Genomic DNA, 15,720 nt, shown 5'->3' on the forward strand with positions numbered 1-15,720 from the left:
CATTTGACATACAGACCATCCCAAAAAATAAATAATAATAATTCAAAGGCATATATTACTTATAAATGCTTGGCCTACTGCTCAGGCTTATTATTAACTAGCTCTTACAACTTAAATCAACCCATTCCTATTACTCTAAGTATCACCACATGGCCATGGCATCACCAGCCTGCTGGCATGTTACTCCTTGGGCGGCTGGATGTGTCTCTCTCGATTCCACCCTTCTTTCTCCTTGTATTCAGTTTGGCTTTCCTGTCTAGCTATATTCTGCCCTGCCATAGGCCAAAGCAGTTTTATTCATCAACCAATAAAAGCAACACACATTAGCAGCATACAGAAGGACATCTCACATCATTTCTCCCTTTCTGTCTAATCAAAAATTCCCAAAACATTCCCAAGAGGTGGAGTGGGTGGTTTTGGTCTTTCAATGGGTTATGGATATTTGTCATCATTTAAGGTGGTTGGTTACAAATTGCTATTGGCAACGGTCAGGAAAAAAGCTGAACAAAGGAGTTTAGATTCAGGGATCTTGTTTTGAAAAGAAAAAGTGGGGGATATAGAAATAGGATAAAAAGGTAGATTATTGAAATCTACTTTTAAACCAAACTTGCAGCTACTAGCTTTAAATATTTTACATTGATATGGATCTTTGTATATTGATACAAAGTTGAGATTATTTTGTTAGAACATACTGTACATGCATTTCTACTTTTGTTCAAGGTATTGTACCTATACAACTCATTTAACAATGTAATGCAAATTTCTAGTCTTTGAAAGTTATTATTATAAACTATTTAGTTCAATAAAGAAATACAGGTTAGTAATTAGTCATTACAATCAAACTTATAGTCATATTAGATAATGTTTTCAAGGTCAAGCAGAGATATATTTTAGATAGGCAGATCATCTTCAAACACTTTGGAGAGCTACAGAATATGACATTTAAGATGTTTTAATAATATAGGCTCTCTCTCTCTCTCTCTCTCTCTCTCTCTCTCTCTCTCTCTCTCTCTCTTTATGAGAGTGAGACATATCTGCTCCTGGCATCACCAATCTACTTCAGAGAAGATGATGGGCATTGAAGAAACTTCATATGGAGTTTGCTTTCATTGTGGCAAAGTCAGCCACTGGGCAAAGAAATTGCTCTTGCATTTGGCTGCTGACAGTATGTTGTGCAGACTGTACATGCAGGACACACAGGAAAAAGACTGTTGAACTCTACCAAAACAAGGCAGGATATTCCTTCAAAATTCCTGCTTCACAGAAGAGTCTGCCAGATATTCTACAGGACACAGAGGAAAGCAACTGATGAACTTTGTGAATACAAGGCAGGACAGTCCTTCAAATTTCCTGCTTCACTAAAAAGTCTGCCAGATATTCTGGGTCTGTAGGCTGAAGGTGGATGCCTCAATGTTACAGAAGAACTTTAGGTGTCTGTACAGGCAGCCAGATGCCTCTATCATTTTTAGAGTTTTAGAGGTTGCTTGCAATGCACTTCTTGTTTACTTAGGTAATATTATATCCCTCTGGGGTCTTTGATGGAGTTGAAGACAAAATAGTTATAATTATAGTTTTCCTTAATTCTAATAGAAAGTAAATTAGATACAAAACTTTAGACTCACCAAGATAAGATAGATAATTAAATATTTCCTCTAATTTTGCCAAATGCAAATGGATTAGATAGTGTTAATGTAATTCTTGCTTGATAACTGTTTCATTATATGTAATTTTAATATGTTAAAGTTAAAACCTTCTTTTTTGATTAGACAAAAATGGGGAAATGTTGTGGGATAATGCTCTTGTACACTGTAAAGATTTGTCACTCGAATTGGTTTAATAAAATGCTTATTGGCCAATAGCCAGGTAGGAAGTATAGGCAGGTTGACCAAACTAAGAATGCTGGAAAGAGGAAGGGTAGAGTCAGTAGTTGCCAGCCAGCCCCAGAGGAAGCAAGATGAGAATGCTTCACTAAGAAAAGGTACCAAGCCACGTGGCTAAACATAGATAAGAATTATGGGTTAATTTAAGTGTAAGAGCTAGTTAGTAATAAGCCTGAGTCACCGGCCTAGCATCTATAAGTAATATTAAGCCTCTGATTCAATTATTTGGGAACAGGCAGGTGGGAGAGAAGTTTCTGCCTACAGGTCAGTTCTCTCCACCATGTAGGTTTTGAGGTTCAAACTCAGGTTATCAGTCTTGGCAGCAAGTGCATTCATCTACTAAGCCAAAGCACTGGTCCTAGACTCTGAATTTCATAAAGCTCTAACAAATAAGAGTTTGAAGGTTCTCAACACAAAGATTTGAGAACTCTTTAAGAAGATAGAAATGCTATTACTCAGATTTGACCATTATATTTTGTAACATATATATATATATATGTATATGTATACTTTGTATACATACATATATACTTTGGGTATATGCTTTGTATACATATATATGTGTGTGTGTCAAAACATCACACTATATCCCACAAACATATACAATTATCAGTTAATTAAATATAAAATGAAGCAATTAAGCTACATATTGTGTTTACTTTTCTTTCTAAGACAAGGTCTCCTATAGTTCACACTGACCTTGAACTCTCTATGTAGCCCAGGATAACTCTGACCCTCTGAGACCCTTGCCTCCACCTCCCAAGTGCTGGGAAACATTGTAATTTGAAACTATAAATGTTTTTTCCCCCCTATTTTCTTTAGTTTTGAATTTTACACTAAAATCATGCCTTTCTATTTTAAGAGAACAAATTTTGTGTTTAAAAAGAAACAGAAACAAGGTGTGGCCCGAGAGTGCCGGCGCGGAAGAACACCACACCATGTGGAGAAAAACCGACAAGACTCTTGTCTCCAACTGAGGAGAGGGAAGGGCCCGCTTTGCATTTTGCCAGTTTCCTTGCTGCACAGAGAGCACAGATGTATCCATTATTTACATATTAACACGATCCTCACAATGTGCTGTCTATTTAGACCCCACAATAGGCAAAACAATGGGCTTGAACCAGTGCCAGGCACCTCTCTCCCTAGGTTTAGGAGAGGGACAACTTGAGTGGAGGCAGCAGGATTCTGTCCAAGGTCTAGCCCGGTGACCAGACTTTTACAACATTCTTCCTCCAACAGCTCTGGGGGCTGAGACCGCACTGTCCTTTTTCACTTATATATTTATTCGTTTGACCCTGGAGGCAATAACGGTCTCCTTTTTCTTTGAATAGAGAGAGGCTGCCTATGGGAATGCAGCAGCGCCTCCTAGTAACCATGGGAACCTTATTGGCATGGCAACCTGGCAGCTCTGAGAGAGGCAGCCAGGGGGTGGAAAGGGAGAAAGCAGTGGGAAGTGCTGTAGTCCTGAGAAAGCGGGGAGGGGGATGCAGCTTTCCATCCTGCTGAGGAGAGAAGAGCAGGAGAAAAAAAAAAAAACTGTCCAGCTGATCCTTTAGCTCTCTGGTGGGCACCTAGGAGAAGTTTGGCATGAATTTAAACCTCACTCCATCCAGTTCAGGAGGTTGGTGTAGGAGAGCTATAAGTCAACTTGGGTATGGAGACCTAAACCTACTCATGGCCCTTTGGTTCTGAAGTGAGACTTGGTTGCACCAGAAAAATGAGTAGAGACTAGCAGACAGAATGAAGGATCTCACAGCACAGGAACAGAGAGGCACCTGCGGAGTTCAGATCAAGGTACCAACCAGCAGGGTGGAAGGCTGTGAGCCCTAGCACCTTCCCCGGTGCTCAAATCACAGCTAGACACATCCTTTCCCAACTTCTGTTCTCCTTTTGCAAATGCTGCAGATAGAACCTAGGGCCTCCCGCTGCCTAGGTAAGTGCTCTCTATCACTGAGCTGTACCGCTAACTTATTTCATATTTTTCACTGCCAAATAAAAAGCATCTTTTATTACAGTTGTCTAGGAATGAGGAAATCCCTAAGGAGCACATAAGTAAGAAATTAATCTTTTGGTAAGTTTGAGAATGGCTAGGGATGTGGTAAAGATAAGACAAATAAAGGAGCCAAGAACACACCGGATGATATAACATTGTTTTTTTTGAAGAAGGAGTGTTGAGAGCCTTCCTACATAGCCCAGGCTGGCTTTGTACTCTGGAGGCCTCAGCCTCCCAAATGACAAAGATTATACACATATATATTGACTAATATTTTGAAAGACGTTGAGATCATCATGGGAAGACGTGCAGAGATGACCGGCCACACTAGTGAAAGCCCATGAACTGTAGACTAGTGGCTGTAGAGCCCCCATGGGACTGGACTAGGCCCTCTGGACATGGAAGATGGTTGTTTGACTCTAACTGTTTGGGGGACTCCCAGGCAGGGGGATCAGGAACTGTCCCTGGTACATGGGCAGGCTTTTGGGAGCCCGGTGACTGTGGTGTGATGCCTTGCACAGCCTTGGTGCAGTGGGGAGGGGCTTGGACGCTCAAAGAGCAGTTAAGTGTTCTTCACCACTGAGCCATTTCTCCACTCTTACTTTATTATTACATTTTACATTATTTTATGAGTTTGGGTGTTTTGCCTGCATGTATGTGGGTGCTTGGAATTGAGCTCAGTTCCTCTGGAAGTTTAGTCCATTATCATCATGGCAGGGAACATGGAAGGAGGTAGGCATGGTACTGGAGCAATAACTGAGAGCTACATCCTGATCCACAGGCTGAGAGAGAGACTATGGGCTTGTCATAGGCTTTTGAAACCTCAAAGCCCACCCCCAGTGACACATGTTCTCCAACAAGGCCATACCTCCTAATCCTTCTAATCCTTTCAAATAGTGTCACTCCCTGGTGACTAAGCATTCAAATATATGAGCCTACTGGGGCCATTCTTAATTCAAGTCAGGGTTGGAGAGATGGATCAGCAGTTAAGAGTGTTCCTTGCTTTTGAAGAAGATCCAAGTTCTCTTCCCAGTAGTCATTTAGGGAGGCACACAACTGCCTGTAACTCCAGCTCCAGGGGACCTAATATCTTCTTCTGGCCTCAGAGGGCATATGTACAAACCCACACACAGTGGCTGGAGAGATGGCTCAGTCGTTATGAGCAGTTGCTGCTTTTGCAGAGGACCCAAGCTTGGTTCCCATCACCCATATGGTGACTCACAACCATCTGTAACTCCAGTTCCAGGGGATCTCATGTCTTCTTCTGGCTCCTGTGGGCACCAGGCATGCAAGTGGTGTACTTGTATACATACAGACAAAACACTTATACACATAAAATAAAAAGTAAATACTTTCAGGGAAAAAAATAACCCTTCCCCCACATACATTGGAGATCAAACCAGGGATTATTTTTCGAGTCCTAATACATACTCATTCTAAAACATTATCCAACAGGGCATGGGTACACACACACTTGTAATCTCAGTTTGAGAGAGAAGAGTAAGGAGGGTCCAGAATTGAAGGGCATCCTCAGCTACTGAGAAATAGCAAGGCTAGCCTTGACTACATATTGAGACCCTGTATCAAAAGATTCAAATCAACCAACCAAACAAACAACCCCAAATAAAAACAAGTAAAACGTTACCCATTGTTTATCTAAGATTCAAATTTCTGTTGTTATTGTTTGTGCTTTTGAGACAAGGTCTCACTCTAGTCTAGGTTGGCCTGAAACTTTCCATCCTCCTGCTTCAACAACAGAATTTTAGTTAGAGAAAATTATTGAATAAAATGGAATTTGGAGTTAATTTATAGATTTAATTTTCTTTGCTCTTGACATAGGATTTTGTATAATTAAAACTTTCAGCTGGATGGTATGACGATATTTTATTTGTACTGAAATGTGATTTTATTTGTATGTTAATAAATAAAGTTGCCTGGGGGTCAGAGCTAATTGCAAGCCATAGCAGAAGCAGGGCGGTGATGGCACACGCCTTTAATCCGATCACATGGCAGGCAGAGTCTGTGTGTTCAAGGACATAGCCAGCTTGTAGACAAACACCTTTAATCTCAATACCAACCATAGAGACCTGGAGGTCTGTATAGACAGGCAGTGACGAGGAGGTCAAGTGGTTGGGTTTACAACTAATGAGAAGGCAGGACAGAAAGTCAATAAAAAGACAGACACACAGGAAGTAGGTCTCTTTCTGAGGGGAAGGATGGCTGCGGTGGTAAGAAGGCGGTTTTAGTCTCAGCTCTTAGCTACTGCTCTGACCTCTTGGGCTTTTAGCTCTGCATTTGGCTCTGTGTTTCTTATTTAATAAAACAGTTTAGAATTACATCTACAGGGTGGTGGCGGCACATGCCTTTGATCCCAGCACTCGGAGGCAGAGGCAGATGATCACCTAGACCAGCCTGGTCTACAGAGGGAGTTCCAGGACACCAAGGCTACACAGAGAAACCCTGTCTTAAAATACACACAAAATTTTTTTTCGTCTTATTTTCTCTTAATATCTCTGTGAAGTATGTGTTTGTAAGTGTGGAAACAAAGACAAAGAGATTAGAAGACAGTGCATGACCCCACAGTGAGCTGAATGTGTAAGGGTGTAGCTCCATGGTGGTGTTACCTAGCATGTTGAAGGCCCTGTGTTCAATGTTTAGCACCACAAAAACAAATCAAAATAAAATATAGTAAAACAAATCAAATTTAAACAAAGTTGGGGGTGGGGAATTTGGGATCACGTTTATTTGATTTGATTTATTTATATATTTTGAGAGAGAATCTCATGTAACCCTAGCTGGCCTTGACCTCACTATGTAGTCCAGGCTGATCTTGAATTTCTGATCCTCCTGCCTCAATCTCTTTGCCTGATTTTATGTGGTAAAGGGGATTCAGGTTTCGAACGTATTAACTAGGTAAGCACTCTACCAACTGAACTACTAGTCTGGAGTCCATTTTAAAAAAATACAGAAATTGGAACAAGTGAGAGGTCTCAGGAGGTTAAGGTACTTGCTACCAAGTCTGATGACTAGAGTTCAACCCCCAGGACCCACTTAGTAGAAGGAGAAAACTGTTGTCCTCTGATCTCCCCATGCCCACTGTGGCAAGTGCCTGTGTATATCATGCGGATACTCTCAGAAGTGTACACACACACACACACACCCTACTAAGTAAATAAATGTAAAAGAAGGAAAATACAGAGTTTAAATTCGTGAATTTTTTTAGTAACAGGTGTTGCGTCTGCCTCGACCGGCAAGGAAGACTCGACGCCATGCTCTTCTCCAAGCAGTTTATTCAGGAACCTTGAACAATCTTCTGACCCTGGGGAAAGCCATCTTCTTTTTCTCTCTCACTCTCACACTCACACTCACTCACTCACTCACTCACTCACTCACTCTCTCTCACTCACTCACTCACTCACTCGCGCGCGCGCTCTCAAAAGCCAGCCCCCGCCCTTTATAGCCACTGGGCAATCAACCCCGTGGTGCCAGTGGACAATGCCGCTAGGGTCAGACATACGCAAGCAAGCCAGATTAGGTCCAGGTGTGCAGAAGCAAGCCAGATCCTAGCCTTAGCCAAATAAGGAGCATCTGCCATCGGGAAGGCAGAAGCCAGACGCCGCGCCATCTTTGAGGCACGGCCGTGCACGGCTCTCTACAAACAGGCACATGTATTATGTAATATATTAAAGAAAACTAAAGTTTAGAGAACTTTTAAATAGGTATTGATGTCTCACACTTGGTTTCTCTGTGTAGCTTTGGCGCCTGTCCTGGATCTCACTCTGTAGACCAAGCTGGCCTTAAACTCACAGAGATCTGCCTGGCTCTGCCTCCTGAGTGCTGGGATTATAGGTGTGCGGCACCACCGCCCGGCTGTTTTTATTATTTTAACGAAAAAATTTTCATACAATATGTCCCCCTGCAACTCTTCACAAATCCTCCCATCCTCCCTACCCACCCAACCCAACTTTATTCTCTCTCTCTCTCTCTCTCTCTCTCTCTCTCTCTCTCTCTCTCTCTCTCTCTCTCTTAATAAAACAGAAACAAAAACACACCTTTAATCCCAGCACTCAGGAGGCTGATCCAGTCTGAGTTCAAAGCCAGCCTGGTCTACAGAGCAAATTCCAGGACAGCCAGGGCTACACAGAAAAACCCTGTGTCAAAACAACAACAATAAAAGAAAAACAAAAATGAAACAAAAAAGATTCCACAAAAATCAAAATCTTAGCCTCAAGAGGGTAAAGCAGAAAGGTTGCTGCAAATTTGAAGCCGGTATGGGCTACAGAGTCAAACTTGGTCTCAAAAAAAAAAGATAAGTTCCCACAGGTCACCCAGATATCTAATGGTTGAAGCCCAGGTTCTTGACTCACAGAACTTTGCCAATAAGCCCTTCTTCTGCCCTGTTAGTTTAGGAAAGCTTTTAATGTGATCTGGTTAGATCACCCACAATCACATAATGCATGAAACACCACACTGGGAATTCTTCCAAGTCTCAAAAGTAGTAGTAGACACTGAGAGAGATTTCTGTTCTAAACAAGGTAAGCAGAAGGATTTAAGAGTGATTTCTACTCATTTCTTTTGGCTTTAAAGAAGGTTGCTATTCCCAGGCTTGCTCGGAACCTTCTCTAAGAGGTGACGTATGAACTTTCTTTGATTTATGTGTTTTGTGTCTCACTCTTGTCCCATAGTTATAAACAATGAACCAATTCTTAACCTGGAAGGAATCTGGATTTGTTTGAATATGCAGATTTCAAGGGTCTGAGGTTGCCAAGCCTCCCAAAGCTTCTGGCTTTCTGTTCATTCTGTGCCCAGCTGCTTTGTGTGTCTCTAAGACAGCAGTTTTGCAACACAGACTTCTCTCATGGCCCAGGCATCCAATCAACAGCCAACAGTGAACTTTTCCTCTTAGAACTCTCCAAAACCCAGCTTCAAAGCCATGCCATGTCAAGAATTTTGTATGATATCATTTGCTAACCCCCACCCCCCCCATCTCTGTCTCAGTCTCTCATGTCTCTGTCTCTCTCCTCTCATACTTTTAAGAGAACTTAAAAATTGTCAAGCAAGGTAAGGGCAAGTGCCTCTAAGCCTAATGACCCCTAGAGCTCAATCCCTGGAACCTACCACACACACAATCACTTGCACACACACAATTTTAAAAACTCAGTGGTATTATTGCAGTACTTGATGAGTGCAGAATTTCTTTAGGGCCGTCATAATAGACAAAGGGATGACAATGGGGGGATTTCTGCAGTAGGAGAAAAAAATTGATCTGAGCTCACAAAACAGTAAAGGCAAGTGGGAATTTAGTGTTGAGAAGCAGGGTGGGAGTCAGACAAAAGAAGGTGAGGATGGATGGAGGCATGGGGGTCCTGGGTAAGCTGACCTAACAGGGTTATTGCTGGAGATTAGTCACAGTGAGTGGACAGACAGATCTGGTAGAAGGGAGAATGGGGAACTTGCTTAAGTATCAAGGGTACCCAGACATTGAAAATAGGGGACTGGGCAAAGATGACTTAGCAGGGTTTTTGCTAGAACTAGATTTTTATAAGGAAGGGCATAAATGGGGCCGAGAGAGGTTTAGGAGGCTGATGGGAGTTGGTCAAGCAAACAGTGTTTATCAGAGCAACTGTATTCACCATCTACTCAGGACACCTTGGAGTTCTGGGTTGGGGAGCTCTCACCTGACAGGGGATGACAACCAGAAGAGATTGGCCTGTTGAAATTCTGCCTGAGCTGACTCTGTGGGCAACACTAACTGCTGCAAATGAGACTTTGGGGAAAATGTGAGTTCTTGTCTCATCATTTTCACAGCGCTGAACATTGTCATGACTCAAAGTGGACTTAAGTGGGACAGCTGTGGCCTGGAGGAACGTTTTCATGGCATGCGGGGCTCTGCGGATTTGCTGGTGGTGAAATGATTTTTATTTGGCTAGATAAGTGCAATGGAATGGTACTATTCTACGCCATTTTCATTTCTTCAAGGTCATTTCTGAATTGTTACATTTCTGATACCTGTGCATGTGGAAGGTAGCAGACATAGAGAGGAGTCTAAGGCTGGAAATAGTGGGCTTTGGTCTTGGGGATTAATACAAATGGAATCTCTAATTAAACCAGGTGTCTATAGATTCCCTTAAGTGAGTATCCCGTGTCCATGCCACTTGTCTAGGACATCTTTTGTCTTATTCAGCCAGGGTACATGCTGATCTACATTGATAAGTCACTTAGCCATAGGACATGGAAGACTGAGTTTTCTTTTTGACCACTATAGATCTAAAAGTTTCCCAAACAATGGGAAACATACTTTCCTTTTGTTTTTGTTTTGCTTGTTTGATACAGGGTCTCACTCATAGCCTGACGGGACTGGAACTCTTGGTGGTCCTGCTTTCCAGCCTCTTATGCTAGCAGGACAGACTGAACCGCCGCCACCCTTGCTGCGCTCCAGCTCTCACAGTACTCAGGATCCAACCCCGGCTCTGTGCTCAGGCAAACACTCTACAACTAGACTGTATCTCTAGCTCCAAACTCAGGAGCGATGTGGCACAAATGCCAGAATTCTGAGTACTTGAGAGGCTGAGGCAAGAGAATCACTTTGAGTTCAAGGCCAGCTTGGGCTACATACTAAGTTCCAGCCAGCCTAAGGTACATAGGGAAAGCCCATCTCAAAAACAAAACAAAACAGCCCCACCCAAAATCAAAAGAAAAAATAATACATTTGTGTTATGGGAATTTTCACTCTCTTGGGATGTCACTTTGTTAGCTAGTTTGTGTATTTGGGGCAGGGATTTCTTGTTTTGTTTTTTGTCCTTTGTTTTTTGAGGCGTGTTCTTATATAACCCAGGTAGGAAAATTACTGTGCAACTGAGGATGACCTGGTTCTCCTGCTTCCGACCCTCTAAGGACGGAGATCACAGGCATGTATCATTACACCCAGGTAGTATGTTCTTTCACAGGGTGACTCTTCTGGAATGATTTGCTATCAGTGCCTATGGAACTGTTTATTCCTTTCGAAAGTAATATGGTCTGTTTCCCAGCATATTTGTTCAGTGGTAGAGAGTAATTGCTTGTTGATGAGGTAGCTAAGAATAGATTCTGAAACTTGGGGAATGTGCTATTTCCCTTGTGATAACAAACCAGGGGGCTGTAATCAGCAGAAGAGATTAAGGATGAGCTGATGTAGTGATTCATGCCCATGAACCCATATTGTGTAACTTTTCCTGGGAGATGTGAACAAGGTCTATTCACCCAAGGTAAGGCACCAACAACAGACCAGAAAAACAATTCTACACACCTCTGGCTCAGTGAGCCAGCATGATTGGGGTTATTATTATTTGGGGGGAGGTACTGACGGTTACTTGTAGGAACATGGATAACTTAAAGGTTACTGAAAAGCCCACTCTAGCATGGGTGACCAAAAGCTGTATCCCTCCTTGGAGCTCCTGGAATAATTTATAGACAGTGTGGCTGGTCAGTCTCCTCTCCAGCAATTGTTACTGCTTATATAACTTGAGGAGGGAACTTAGGAATCTTGTAACTTTCAGGAGCTTCCTGAGCCTTGGGTATTTCACTTACTTCCTGAGTCACTGCCTCCCTATTTCCTTCAAGAGAGAATCTTACAATTCAGAGGAAATAGCTACACAACATCTCAGTGCTTGGAAGGCCAAGACATGAGGGTTACTGTGAGTTCAAAGCATGCTATATAGTGAGTTCAAGGTAAGCATTGGCTAGAGTCTCAGACCCTGACCCTTAAGGAGGGAGGGAGAGAAGAGAGGTAAGGAGAAGGAGAAAGAGAGGAGAAGAAGGAGAGGGAAAGAGATATATTAAAATTAGAGATGGCCAGACATGGTGTCACACACCTTTAATCCCAGCACTCAGGAAGCAGAAGCGGACCAATCTCTGTGAGTTCAAGGCCAACCTGATTTATACGGTGAGTTCCAGTCCAGCTACAGATACATAGTGAGAGTCTGTCACACACACACACACACACACACACACACACACGCAAAGATGGAAATTAATTGGGCCTGTGGCATGAATTTGTAATTTTAGCTACTTAGGAGGAGGTCGTGGCAGGGTGATTTCAAGCCTGGCCTATAGAGTGAGTTTACCTGAAAAGACAGCTGGGGATACAGCTCAGAAGTAACAAACTTGCCTGGTATACACAAAATTTGACCTCCCTGCCCACAGGACTGAAAGAAAAATGAAAATATGAATGTGTTGGGTAGTGGTGGCACACATCTTTAATCCCAGCACTCAGGAGGCAGAAGCAGGTGAATCTCTGTGAGTTCAAAGCCAGCCTGGTCTACAAAACGAGTTCCAGGACAGCCAGGGCTGTTACACAGAGAAACCCTGCCCCCCCCCCCCCATGAAAATGAGTTTATTTTTATTGGGGGACTGTAACTGACACAGGCTTTCTCCTTCTTTTCCTTCTCCTTCTCCTTCTCCTTCTTCTTTTGTAGTATGTATTGAATCTAGGGGCATACACATGCCAGGCAAAAGAGTCTACCACTGAACTACATTCCCCATCCTTACATAGGTTTTCAATGAAGACTTGGTGACTCACTTTTCAGACTGTCATGGGAACTAGCTTTTGCAAACATGAGCCTTCTGAAGAAGATCAAGCATGCTGACCTGTAATTCATATTCTGCTGTCATTGACTGATCTCAAAATCAATCTCTAGCCTTAAAGGCCATTTAAAGGGGAGCATTGAGGACAGCCTTGTGACGTCAGGTTCTCTAGCCCGGTGACACAGTAGCACTGTCTAGGAGGAATGCTGGTTTGAGTATCAGACAGGTGGTTAGATTAGATGACCTTTGACCTTTAAATGCTGTGTTCTAAGAGTCTTTGGGTCTTTCCCCCCACCACCTTTTCTCCTCCTCCCCTCCCCTTCCTTCCTTGCCCTCCCTTTCTTTTTCCTCATTTTGTGAGTGTGTACATGCATGCTCGCATGCACATGTGTGTGGTGCCTTACACAGGTCTAGAACTCACTATGTAGCTGTTCTAGTTTCATTCTGCTGTGCTGTGTGAAAAATACCATGACTAAAACAGTGTAGGGGAGGAAGGAGTTTATTTCACCTTACAGGTAACTGAAGTGTGATTCTAAATAACAATAAAAACCCAGACCGAGTCAGATGTCAGGGTGAAAGCTGAAAGATCAGAGAAGCAGAGCCGCCACAGTCACTTCTTACTGAAATGGGGGTGATCCTGACTCTACGAAGCCTCAGACTGAATGGCTAAAGTCTCTACTCTTATATTCCTTATATTCCTGTCTCCACCTCCCGATGCTGGGATTCAAGGTGTGAGCCTCCCATGTGCTGGGGTTAAAGGCAAGAGTCTCCTCCACCACCTGGCTCTGTTTCTCTTTTAGACTGGATCAATCTCGTGTAGCCCAGGGTGGTCTTGAACTCCTGATCTTCTTGCTTTCTCCTCCCAAGTACTGGGATTAAAGGTGTGTGTCGCCACTGCCTGGCCTCTATAGTTAACTAGTGGCTAGCTCCTTGCTCTGATCTCCAGGCAAGCTTTATTTGTTAGAGCACAAACAAAATATCGCCACAGGTTATTGTTCATCATTGAGGGACTCAAACAGAGATTTGGAGCAGAAACCTTGGAAGAATGTTGCTTGCTGGCTTGCTCACAGACCAATGCTCAGCTAGCTTTCTTATGAAAACAGGGATTATCTGCCAAAGGAATGGTGCCATCCACAATAGGCTGGGCCCTCTTACCTAAATTAACAATCAAGATAAGCTCCTAAGCTGATCTAGGCAATTCCTCTCTCAGACGACTTTAGGCTGTATCAAATTGACAGTCAAAGCTAGCTAACACAATAACCAAGGATGGCCTTGAACTCCTGATGCCCTCACCTCTCCCCTTCCAAGTGCTGAACTTTCAGGTTTGTATGGTACTGGCAACTGGACCCAGAGTTTCATGCAAGTTAGCAAGCACCCGACCAACGGGACTACACAGGGAGGTGAGCTGCAACGGGACTACACAGGGAGGTGAGCTGCTTATCTCACAGAGGCTTGGCTGGGGATAGAATAATGGCTACTGGAAGACAGTAGTAGGAACTCATTGTGTAAAAAAACAGAGTTTCTGTTTGTGGGGCTCAGGAACAGTGCAGCGGCTGAGTACTTACCTAGCATGTGTCAGGCCCTGGGTTGGAGCCCCAGAACAGAACAAAGATTTACAAAAAAATAAATAAACCAGTGTGTGTGTGCATGCGTGCATGCGTGCATGTGTGTGTGTGTGTGTGTGTGTGTGTGTGTGTGTGTGTGTGTGTGTGTGCATGTGTGCAGGTTGGACCAGTCAGTAATGTGCCTGTAGCACAGGCACCAGGTTTTGAGTTTTGAGCCCAGCAGCCACACAAAAGCTGGCCTCAGAGAACAACTGTAGCCACAGTTGGAGCTGAGGGAAAAGACAGATAACAGGGGGATTTCAAGAGCTTGCTGGCCAGCCAGCCTAGCCAAATCAATGAACCAAATCAACTATGTTCAGTGAGAGAGACCCTGTCTCAAAAATAGATCAATTAATAATAACAACGATGATGATGATGATGATGATGATGATGAGGATGATGGAGCTCTTTGCCATCTTTCCTCCAGCCAGCCAGCAGCCCTCACTACGAAGGCGGAGCTGTTTCAGCAGGAAGAAGATCTACTCCGGACCCAGGCAGGGCCACAACAGACCATCTGGAAGGTTTTCCAGTTTCTTAATGCAAATTATGAGTCCTCATTATTTTCCAAAAGGAATCCTCGGCAGATAAACTGGGCAGTGTTCTCTACAAAAGAAAACACAAAAAGGACAGTTGGAAGAAATTCAAAAGAAAAGAACCCATTGGTGCAATCGAATCCCAGCCAGCATCACTGGTGCCTCTCTTGCTGATAAAATGGCCAAGAGTTATCAGAAACCGGAAGTTCAGAAAGCTCAGCAGCAGCAGGTTGTCAGGGCTGCCAAGGAAGAAAAAACAAAACAAAACAAAACTAAGGAGGCATCAAAGAAGACAGCCATGGCTGTTGCTAAGGCCCCCATGAGAGCAGCACCTAAGCGAGATTGAAAAGCCTGTGAAGGTCTCTCGGGGTCGGTAGAAAACATTCATTTGGTAGATGAGAATTTAAAATAAAGATCCATCTGTAACTCTTCCTCAATATGAGAGCAATTGAGGAAGACACTCCATGTTGACCTCTGCCCTCCATATGTACACACACATGCATGCACAGCCATGCACACACCCAAAGAAAGAAACACACACACACACACACACACACACATATATATATATATATATATATATATATACCATACATTCATGCATGCATACTATTTTTTAAATTTAGAGATAAATTTAAAAAAAAGTTTCCATTGGGGATGATGACAATATTGTACAGATGGAGAATGGTGTTAAAGTCCTTAATACCCCTGAATTGTACAGTTAAATTGTTACAGTGGTAAGCTTTGATGTTATACTGTTTGTCATATAAAATAATGTTGAAAGACTAACTTGGTTCACATTCAGAGCATTCTCTCACCCAGGTGTCTAGACCACCAGTCCTCATGTAGTTCTTTCAAATCCTCACAAAACCAGTAACAAAATAATGAACTTATTAAATATTTGTTATTTCCTAAGCATTGTACATTGTTTTACATCATTTTATCCGGGCTGGCCTTGAAGTCACAATCCTCCTGCCATAGCATCCAGACTGCTGGGATCACAGACCTGTGTGTGCTACCATGCTCAGCTTGAACACTAAGGTTTGAAACCGAGTATTCTCAGCTGGGCAGTGGAGGTGCACACCTTTAATCCCAGCACTCAGGAGGCAGAGGCAGGTGGATCTCTGTGATTTTGAGGCCAGTCTGGT

At 43.0% G+C, this 15,720-nt stretch overlaps 1 long non-coding RNA gene across 1 annotated transcript; it reads left to right on the forward strand.

Annotated features, from left to right (window-relative positions):
- Positions 1 to 3,316: 3,316 nt before the first annotated feature.
- Positions 3,317 to 15,037, forward strand: LOC128121647 (uncharacterized). Its single transcript, XR_008222224.1, has 2 exons — positions 3,317 to 3,813; positions 14,467 to 15,037. It is a non-coding gene; the product is annotated as an uncharacterized LOC128121647 (long non-coding RNA).
- The last annotated feature ends 683 nt before the right edge of the window (positions 15,038 to 15,720 follow it).

Source organism: Peromyscus californicus, unplaced genomic scaffold, assembly GCF_007827085.1.
Source record: "Peromyscus californicus insignis strain IS unplaced genomic scaffold, ASM782708v3 Scaffold_11__1_contigs__length_118956290, whole genome shotgun sequence".
Taxonomy (NCBI): domain Eukaryota; kingdom Metazoa; phylum Chordata; class Mammalia; order Rodentia; family Cricetidae; genus Peromyscus; species Peromyscus californicus.